Below are 10,503 nucleotides of genomic sequence, written 5' to 3'. Positions count from 1 at the left end.
CTTTCCTTGTTTTTGTGCTTTTCTTGCTTGTCACTAGGTGTTCTTTGTTTTGTCTTAGTAGTTTTCTTTTCTTGAAACTCTTGGGGTGTTGTGGCCGAATCACTTGTCTTGCATTTGAAGGTTTTGAACAAGTTTTTAAAAAGTGTTTACTTCACTCCTTTGGTAGATTTTGAGTGCTAGCCTTGCCTTGTTACTTTGGGAGTGTGATCTAAAACACTTGGGTTGCATTTTTGGTTGGATTTGGTCTCGATTTTCATGTTGTCTAACCCCTAATCCATTTATTTTGTCTTGGATTTGAGTGTTTTTGTTGTAGGAATCATGGCAAGTTCATCAAAGGCACCTACACCAAACAAAAATAATACATTGATGAGATTGCTTCGGGATTTGGAGTTGTCTAGGAAGGAGGCCTTTGAAAAATTGAGAAAGGACAAGGAACAAAGTGACCTAAGAATCCAAGAGCACATTCAAAGGCTTGAAGCTAAGGAGCAAGAAAGAGAGGCTAGGAAAAGAGGGCATTCTAGGCGCAAACCATCACAAGAGAAGCAAACTCCAAAGATTCCTAAGTGCAAAGGAGAAAATGACCCAAACATCTACATTGAGTGGGAACAAAAAGTGGACCAAATTTTTACCATTCATGTAGTTAGTCATCAAAAGCAAGTAGATTTGGTAGTCTTAGAGTTTGAGGATTATGCCATGACTTGGTGGCATCAATTATGCATGGACAATATTAACCAAGAGTCACTCGCGACTTCTTGGAGGGACCTTAAAAATTTGATGCGCGCTAGATTTGTTCCTTCCTACTATAAGAGGGAGACTCTTTTGAAGCTCCAAAGGCTTCAACAAGGGTCCATGTGTGTGGATGAATATTACAAGCTAATGGAGTCCATGCTTCTAAAAGTAAGACTCCAATTTGAAAGTGAAGAGGAAAAGGTAGCTAAATTTGTGAGTGGGTTAAGGAGGGACATACAAGATTTAGTAGAGTTATATGAGTACTCCTCTCTTGACAAAGTTTTACATTTGGCCATTAAAGTTGAAACTCAATTGCAAAAGAAAAAAGAGGCCAAGAGGAGTGGTTCATACAATGACTACTATTCTAGTACTTGGAAAGATAAAGAAAGAAAACATGATAAATCACCACCCAAGAATTCCCAAGACCCACCTCCTAGGACTAATTCGTTTAGGCCTTCTAATGAAACTCCTAATTCTTCTCAAGGTACAAGGACAAGTTCTACAAAATGTTTTAAGTGTTTGGGATATGGGCACATAGCTTCAAATTGTCCTACCAAAAGAACCATGGCCTTAAACCTTAAAAAAGAAGTAGAGAGTGAACATTCTTCTCCCCCTTCCCCCAAAAGTACTTCTTCCCACACTTCTTCTTCAAGTGAAAGGATTAAACCCCTTGAAGGTGGATTGTTAATGATAAGGCACCAACTAAGACAAGTTTCCAAGGAACTTGACCCTTCTCAAAGACAAAACCTTTTTGATTCAAGGTGTCATATCAAAGACAAACTGTGTCCCCTCCTCATAGATAATGGAAGTTGTGTAAATGTGGCTAGCACAAGGGTTGTGGACAAGCTTGGCTTGAAAACTATCCCTCATGCCAAGCCCTATAAGCTATCATGGCTTAAGAAAGAAGACATTAAAGTAACTCAACAAGTCCTCATTAACTTTTCAATTGGAAATTTTAAAGATGAGGTGTTATGTGATGTTGTGCTTATGGAACAAATTCATATTTTGTTAGGTAGGCCATGGCAATTTGATAGAAAAGTCTTTTATGATGGCCATGCTAACACCTATGCTTTCTCCTTCCAAGGCAAGAAGTTCACATTCCTACCTCTCTCACCCAATCAAGCAAATGAGGACCAAAATAAAGTGAAAGATACGAGAAAAGATGAAAAAGAAAAAGAGCAAGTTACCTCCAAAGTGTTACTTGCCTCTAAAAAAAGATTTCCAAAGCAAGATGGACATCACCATTCTTCCTTCTCTTGCAAGGCTCAAAAGGAAGATCCAATGCGCAATCATAAGAAGAAGAGTGGTCTAGAAAAGAGGGATGGCCTAACCAAAGCTAGGGGTAGTACCCTTACAAAGGATGGAACAAGAGCTCATAAAAGGGAAGCGCAAAACCTCCCCCAAATCAAGTCATGCTCCATCTACAAAGGCTTAAAGAATTTGTGGTCAAATTCTCTCCAAGAAGGGGAGGATGATGAAGGATTGACCCCAACAAAGGATGGAGGCACATGCTTAAGAAGACTAAGCATGTTTAGAAAGGAAGTTCACTAATCCTTCATCCCTTTCATTTGTGTTTGTTATTTTTGATTCCCTAAGTTGACTTTGTTGAATCAACTTTAGTTGACTTGTTGACCTTTGACTAGGTTTGACTTGTTGACTATAGTTGACTTGACTTAAGCCAACATGCTAATCTATGTTTATTTTCTTTGTAGGTTAATTAGGAGTAAGAAAGCAATGCTAGGTGGCGCATGGTGATTGGGGAGCATAAATGATGTAGATGAGAGAGTAAAGGAAAGGCATAAAGCATAAAGTAAAAGGCATAAATCAAATGTACCTATGTACCTTTGGTCTCCTTTGTTTTTAGCACACTTTGGCCACCGTTTAGAGACATATGAGACATATTCTTGGTCTCCTTTTGTGCTAGAACGAAATTAGCCTTGCACACACCATAGTTGGCTCTTTTGTCTCTCATTTTTGAAACCTTATTTGACCTAGTTTCTAGAAGCTAGGGTTAGGTTTTTGTAGAGACATCCTTAGGTATCTTTTATTTGCTTAGAGGCCCCTAAACTCTTCTATATAAGGGGTGCTCCTAGACATGTAAAAGGGTTGAACATTTTGAAGTAAAAACACTCTTGTGTCTCAACCATTTGTGAAAGTTTCCTCCCTAGGGAGTGAATACTTTTAAGCCTTATCTTGCATAGCAAGTGGCGGCACACATCCACTCATCTTCAAGGTTACCATGGCTTCTAGCCTAGCCTTGTAGTGGCGTGCTTCTCACTTTCTTACCATTTCTTTCCTTTGCATTTTGTGTTTTCTTCTTCCTTTAATTGTTCTTGGTTTTCTATGGTTTATTTGCTTTCCATTTCCTTTTAGTTTTGAATCAATCCATCATCTTCTTCTCTTGAGCTTTGTGAAAGGAACCTTCACATCTAGATAGCTTGCCATCTTAATGTCCAGTAGGGATTTCGCTTAGCTTTCTTAATCAACTGACGCCATATTCAATAATCTTAAAAAGGAACAAGATAATCCTTCATCAATTTGTTATTCAGTGTCTGGCTATCTAGATTTGGAATAGGAATGGAAGTTTATTATACAGGGTGTTTATTTGATGGCCACCCATGTTTAGTTGCATTCGCGCACAGAAGTGACAACAATGTTGTGAGCCAAAGATTCGTGGAGAAACTGCAGTTACCAACAACCTTTCATCTAAATCAAGCATGGACCAATTCAGCACAGAGCAGTGTGTGAAAGAAGTTTTTTTGGAATGGGCATGGCTTCGTTTTAAAACATTCAATCTTGATGCACGTTCCCTTTATTTGAGGCACGAGGGACATAAAGTGAAGTTGAGGTTTATGACACCAAGGCAAGTCAGAAAGCATCAACATAGGCTGAAGGAGAAAATACAAAAAGAAACAATAAAAAAAGATTCAATAAAAACTGCAGAAGGAAGGGAAAATGAAGAAAAAGAAATGGAAGTAGAGAAAAATATGATGGAATTTTTATTTGTCAATGTTTTTTATTCTACAGTTTATGATGTCATTTTACTTGAACAAAAGGATATGCATGTGAATGAAACACACCTACTTCCATGTTTGAAAAGGAAGCTTGTCCATAGTGCTTTATTTTGCATTTGGTCCGCTGATGAGAAGCAAATTCGTCAAACACAACGCATGGAATTATTTATTGTTACATATCAAGGTGGGGTAGTGTTGGCAGGCAAAGTGCTCCACGGATTGCAACCATTGGAGGAACAAAGATGAATATATTCAAATTGAATTTGATCCTGGAGGAAGAGAATTAGTTTCAAGTTGTGGAAAAATAAAGTTCTTCACAAGATCACAACAAACTTATACTAAAACTAGTAGAAAATAAAGTCTTATGATTCGGGACAAATCTTCTCGAAGAAGGAAGGTATGGTGTGAATTGCGTATGGCCCAAATGGAGGATGACTAATGCGCTACGTTGATGCAGTTTCTTTTATTTAAATAAGCGCCCAATGCTTTGTAAAATTGGCTTACCAAATTGTGTTTTGGCTTACCCAATTAATGCCCTTTAGTTTTGCTTTATTTTCAAGTTGTAATAAGGGTCCACATGCCAACTTAAGAACCAGCCTTTGGAAGATCAAGAGGACCATTGCTTAAAGTTTGTAGATGACTTTCGGTAGCCTTAATTTCAGTTACAATCAACCATTAAGTAGTGGATCATTATTAGCTTGAGTGGATCATTAATAGCTTTCAGTGGGTTGTAATTGAAATTTATGTGTCTGTTGTCATTCTGATGGTTAAAGCTCCTATATAAACTGAACCACTCTCATCAATGAAAGCAAGTTGCGTTTTATTCAGCAAATATCAGAGTTTTATCTCTTCTATCTTAGTGAGAGTGATTCTCCTAAGTTCTTGAGTGATTGAAGAATTCTTGAGTTTTGTCAAAGGTCCTTTATCTCTATGTGTGTTTAAACTCTTAGGCTTATCTTCCATTCTTGGAAGTGTGATGTCGATCAATTTCCGATCCATCTTCTTATAAGTTTCCATTTTTTCCTTTTAAATAATTTCTCGAACTTCTTGCTTATTAGCATTCCAACCTTGATAGATCAGTAAAACGAATCCAACCCCCTGCATTCACATCATTTGGTATTCAGTGCTTGGCTATCTAGATTTGTGATGAAGGCATGACCAACAGAAGGGCGGCGCCAAATGAGAGCGGCAGGTCTTGAAAACTCCACATATGTTATTTTGTGTTTTCCTTAATTAAAGGTTGTATTTTGGAGTTAAGCCATGTTTAGTTTGACCTAATTTTAGGGCAACTTACTCTTAGACTATAAATAGAGAGTTGCCTTCTTTGTAAAGACAGATTTGATGAATTGAAAGTTTCTATGCACCTTTGAGTGTGTCAAATCTCACAGTCTTATCTTGGGTGTTCCACCCAAGTGGCGACAATGGTCTTATCTTGAGTTTTGTTGCTCAAGTGGCGACCCTCCCTTCACTTATCTTGGCGTTATCCCCAAGTGGCATGACCTCCTCTATTCGCTCCGCCCTCCGATCGATCCGTGTTTCGACCTCACCCCAAATTCCATCCCACTCGCGTTTTGGTGTTTTCTCGTTTTTCCATTTGATTTTTGTGTTCGTAAGTGTTGTGGTTCCAGTCGCACCTTCCCTATTCGATTTTGTATCCAACCACGAACCCTAGATTCATGTTTTTTTTTTCATTTTCAAATCTGGTCCTTCATCATATGGTATTCAGAGCTTAGGTTTTGATTAAAATTTGCTTATCTGAAATTGGGCATTTCAGCTCTGGTTCGTGATTGTCGTTTTGGACCCGTTTACCTAGGTGCTTAATTTTTTCAATCAGTAAATGGTTCGTGAGCTTAAATCATTGTTCGGTAATTTTAGTTTCTCTTGCGAGGTTCATTCGTGCTCACTAGATTATTCGTTTCGGTCAATTGGTTTGTTTTTTTTTCTTTTGTCCATTCTACGATTTGCATTTGTTTCGGTTTCCACCAGTGTTTCTATTTTCGTCATGTGTGTTTTAATTTCATTAAGTAATTTTGTTCTGTTATGCTTATTCCTAACTCAGTTGGCAATGGTTTGTATGTTTCTGAGCACTCGTACGTATGATCATTGCGCAATTGAAGTTTTGCATTCCAACTATTTGTTCTATTGTGTCATAGGTTTTTGAAGTGTTGTGTTTGCTTGTTTTAGGTGTTGTTTCGTCCCCGTTAATCCATTCTCTTATTTCTTTTGGTATTGCACTTCTATGGTTTTGTCTACCCAAAAGAGTGAGGTGGAGTTGTTCCTCTTTTGCTTGAGGTGTTAGCTCAAGAGATTGACAAGTAAAGAGATGCATTCTAGATTGTGGTGAGAAAAAAAAAGAGAATTGAGTGAACCCTTCCCTATAACTACTTGGCCGAGAGAAACACTTGAGGGAGTGACATATAATTTGTGTTTTGCCTAACCTGGTTTTTTTTTTTTTGTGTTACAGCCTTAGATACCTCCTCTTTTTTGTTTCTTGGTGCAGTTTTATGCTACTGGTGCGAAAAGGTTTGTGAATGTGGCCTGGCTTCACTTGGAGACACAATGACCCTTTCTTGAGTTGGGGCTGCAAGTTAAATTACTACATGCTTGAGTCAATTGTCACAGGGCAGATTTGGCAAGTGTGGTTGTTTAAGGAAATTAAAAGTGTATTGCTGATCTCACCAAATAGTTGGAGTTGTAGATCTGCATTTGAAGCGGTTTGGTGCAGGTTTGACATGTTGTTGGCAGCCATTGAACTGAACTTTATAGCAACGCATCTATTGCTTAATTTCGGTGCCGAATTTGCAAAGGTTTGAGTGTGGTGCTTGATGCAGACCTTTTACTGCAACAATCCTTTTTATTCGGAATTTGGTGCAGCAGGTTTTAGGATTTGAAACGGTGGAAACCAATTCCAATACATTCCAGCAAGCAATTGTGACCTTTTAGTGTAGCATTCCGCTGTGCAACATTATTTGGTAGAATTCATGTGAATTGTAATTGGTTTGGCTGAATCAGATTACGAGTGGAGTGCAAAGTGGTGGAAAAATTGATAGTGTTATGCAGCAAAAATTTTTGCAGTAACCCGTATTGTTTTGGATCTAGAATGTTTCAATGTTTATTGAAGCGGTGAGTGCAGTTTTGTTTCTCAGTGCAGAATTTCCTTCTGGTGTTGAAAGCATTTGTGGCAGCAATTTAAGGAAAATTGGACAGCGTGATCCATTCAAGTTTTGGATTCATGAGGCTACACGTAATCTAAGCATTTGACAGCAGCTACTTTCATTGGTGCAGCGGATATTAGTGCCTTATTTGTTTTAGTGCTTTTTTTTTTTACCAAACGGTGGCAGCAGCAGGCTGGATTGGGTGCCTGGATCCCTTTAATTTCATTCGGTGCTTAGTCATTTTGGTGTAGGACATCAACCCCTCGCTTAAGCGAAACAATTGGGTGCAACAGATTTTGTTTTATGCAATTCCATTCGGTGTAGAATTGGCAGCAGTGCAGCAGCAGGCTGATCCATTCCTTTTGGCAGGCATACGTCCAATTATACCACGCCAATCTTGGTTGTTGGCTGGAATTATGGTCAGCAAGTTTCTTTAATTGTGGTTCGGTGGTGTGTTCTTTAATTTGGAGGTGTTGTTTGCTTGGAACGGAAGCCGCTTGGTCCATGTTTTCCACTCTTGTACCACGTGGTCCAATACAACTTGGAGCGGTACAAAGCATTTGAAGGTGGGGAGAACCACTGTCACACTATAAGAGGCTTGAAATTGTTGGTGCCTCACGCTGCAGCACGTGACATGGCTCGATTTCCTTGCTGATTTGCAATTGTGGGTGCCTCACGCTGAAATTGTTGTCTTTTGGTAGGCAAGCCAGGAAGGATTTCTACTGAATTGGACAACAAATAGGGGCACTGTCTTGATGATGTTTAACCGCTATTTGGCTTTCTATGTAAGGTGATTCTTGCTGCTTTGTGGGGATGTCTGGAACGTGATCTTTTGCTGGTTTGGACAGCAAGCATGAGGATGTTTGTAGCTGTTTATGTTGTTGTCTCTCTTCTATTTAGGAGTGATTTCTACTGGTTTGGCAGCACGTCTCATACATTCTAGGGGCAGCCACAACAATTTGTTATGGAAAATTTCAAATGGTGCAGTTTCGTCCTTTCTCTTTTGGGTGATTTGGTGCTTGCATACATCCAAACCTGGTTTATCTAATGTGACCACTAGAATTCGCGGTCGAATTCTCTCCAAGAAGGGGAGGATGATGAAGGCATGACCAACAGAAGGGCGGCGCCAAATGAGAGCGGCAGGTCTTGAAAACTCCACATATGTTATTTTGTGTTTTCCTTAATTAAAGGTTGTATTTTGGAGTTAAGCCATGTTTAGTTTGACCTAATTTTAGGGCAACTTACTCTTAGACTATAAATAGAGAGTTGCCTTCTTTGTAAAGACAGATTTGATGAATTGAAAGTTTCTATGCACCTTTGAGTGTGTCAAATCTCACAGTCTTATCTTGGGTGTTCCACCCAAGTGGTGACAATGGTCTTATCTTGAGTTTTGTTGCTCAAGTGGCGACCCTCCCTTCACTTATCTTGGCGTTATCCCCAAGTGGCGTGACCTCCTCTATTCGCTCCGCCCTCCGATCGATCCGTGTTTCGACCTCACCCCAAATTCCATCCCACTCGCGTTTTGGTGTTTTCTCGTTTTTCCATTTGATTTTTGTGTTCGTAAGTGTTGTGGTTCCAGTCGCACCTTCCCTATTCGATTTTGTATCCAACCACGAACCCTAGATTCATGTTTTTTTTTTCATTTTCAAATCTGGTCCTTCATCAATTTGGAATAGGAATGAAAGTTTATTATACAAGGTGTTTAATTGAAGGCCAACCATGTTTAGTGGCATTCGCGTACGGAAGCAACAACAATGTTGTGAGCGAAAGATTGGTGGAGAAACTGCAGTTACCAACAACCTTTCATCTGAATCAAGCATGGTTCAAATTTAGTACAGAGCAGTGTGTGAAAGAAGTATTATGTGAATGGGCATGGCTTTGTTTTAAAACACTCAATCTTGATGAACGTTCCCTTTGTTTGAGGCACGAGGGACATAAAGTGAAGTTGAGATTTATGACACCAAGGCAAGTCAGTAAGGATCAACATATAAGGAGAAAATAGAAAAAGGAAGAATAAAAAAAGAAGCAATAAAAACTGCAGAAGGAAGGGAAAATGAAGAAAAAGAAATGGAAGTAGAGAAAAATATGATGGAAAGTTTATTTGTCAATGTTTTTTCTTCTACAGTTTGTGTTGTCATTTTACATGAACAAAAGGATATGCATGTGAATGAAACACACCAACTTCCATGTTTGAAAAGGAAGCTTGTCCATAGTGCTTTATTATGCATTTGTTCCGCTCATGAGAAGCAAATTCATCAAACACAACGCATGGAATTATTTATTGTTACATATCAAGGTGGGGTAGCGTTGGCAGGCAAAGTGCTCCACGGATTGCAACCATTGGAAAGGAACAAAGATGAATATATTGAAATGGAATTTGATCCTCGAGGAAGAGAATTAGTTTCAAGTTGTAGAAAAATAAAGTCCTTCACAAGATCACAATAAACTTATACTAAAACTAGTAGAAAAATAAAGTCTTAAGATTCGGGACGAATCTTCTTGAAGAAGGAGGGTATGATGTGAATTGCGTTTTGGCCAAATGGAGGATGACTAATGCGCCACGTTGATGCAGTTTCCTTTATCTAAATATGGGCCCAATGCTTTGTAAAATTGGCTTACTAAATTGTGTTTTGGCTTAACCAATTAATGTGCTTTAGTTTTGCTTTATGATGAAGGACTATCTTGTCTTTTTTTTAAGATTATTGAATATGGTGTGAGTTGATTAAGAAAGCTAAGTGAAATCCCCATTGGACATTAAGATAGCAAGCTATCTAGATGTGAAGGTTCCTTTCCCAAAGCTCAAGAGAAGAAGATGATGGATTGATTCAAAACAAAAAGGAAATGGAAAGCACATAAACCATAGAAAACCAAGAACAATTAAAGGAAGAAGAAAACATAAAATGGAAAGGAAAGAAATGGTAAAAATGTGAGAAGCACGCCACTACAAGGCTAGGCTAGAAGCCATGAAACCTTGAAGATGAGTGGATGTGTGCCGCCACTTGCTATGCAAGATAACCCTTAAAAGTATTCACTCCCTAGGGAGGAAACTCTCACAAATGGTTGAGACACAAGAGTGTTTTTACTTCAAAATGTTCAACCCTTTTACATGTCTAGGAGCACCCCATATATAGAAGAGTTTAGGGGTCTCTAAGCAAATAAAAGGTACCTAAGGATGTCTCTACAAAAACCTAAACCTAGCTTCTAGAAACTAGGTCAAATAAGGTTACAAAAATGAGAGACAAAAGAGCTAACTATGGTGTGTGCAAGGCTAATTTCGTTCTAGCACAAAAGGAGACAAAGAATGTGTCTCATATATCTCTAAAAAGTGGTCAAAGAGTGCTAAAAACAAAGGAGACCAAAGGTACATAGGTACACTTGCTTCATGCCTTTTACTTTATGCTTTATGCCTTTGTTTTACTCTCTCATCCAAATCATTTATGCTCCCCAATCACCATGCGCCACCTAGCATTGCTTTCTTACTCCTAATTAACCTACAAAGCAAATAAACATAGATTAGAATGTTGGCTTAAGTCAAGTCAACTATAGTCAACAAGTCAAACCTAGTCAAAGGTCAATAAGTCAACTAAAGTTGATTCAACTAAGTC

The 10,503-nt window shown here is 38.6% G+C and overlaps 1 long non-coding RNA gene across 1 annotated transcript; it reads left to right on the top strand.

The window, feature by feature from the left end:
• The first annotated feature begins 4,893 nt into the window (after positions 1-4,893).
• On the top strand, positions 4,894-8,229 carry LOC146883688 (uncharacterized). Its single transcript, XR_014984309.1, has 2 exons — positions 4,894-5,352; positions 6,244-8,229. It is a non-coding gene; the product is annotated as an uncharacterized LOC146883688 (long non-coding RNA).
• Positions 8,230-10,503: the final 2,274 nt, after the last annotated feature.

This window comes from Vigna unguiculata, chromosome 9 (genome assembly GCF_037176805.1).
Source record: "Vigna unguiculata cultivar grain cowpea cultivar isolate G323 ecotype 2 chromosome 9, ASM3717680v1, whole genome shotgun sequence".
NCBI classification, from domain to species: Eukaryota; Viridiplantae; Streptophyta; class Magnoliopsida; order Fabales; family Fabaceae; genus Vigna; species Vigna unguiculata.
This window is presented reverse-complemented; position numbering and strand designations above follow the sequence as displayed.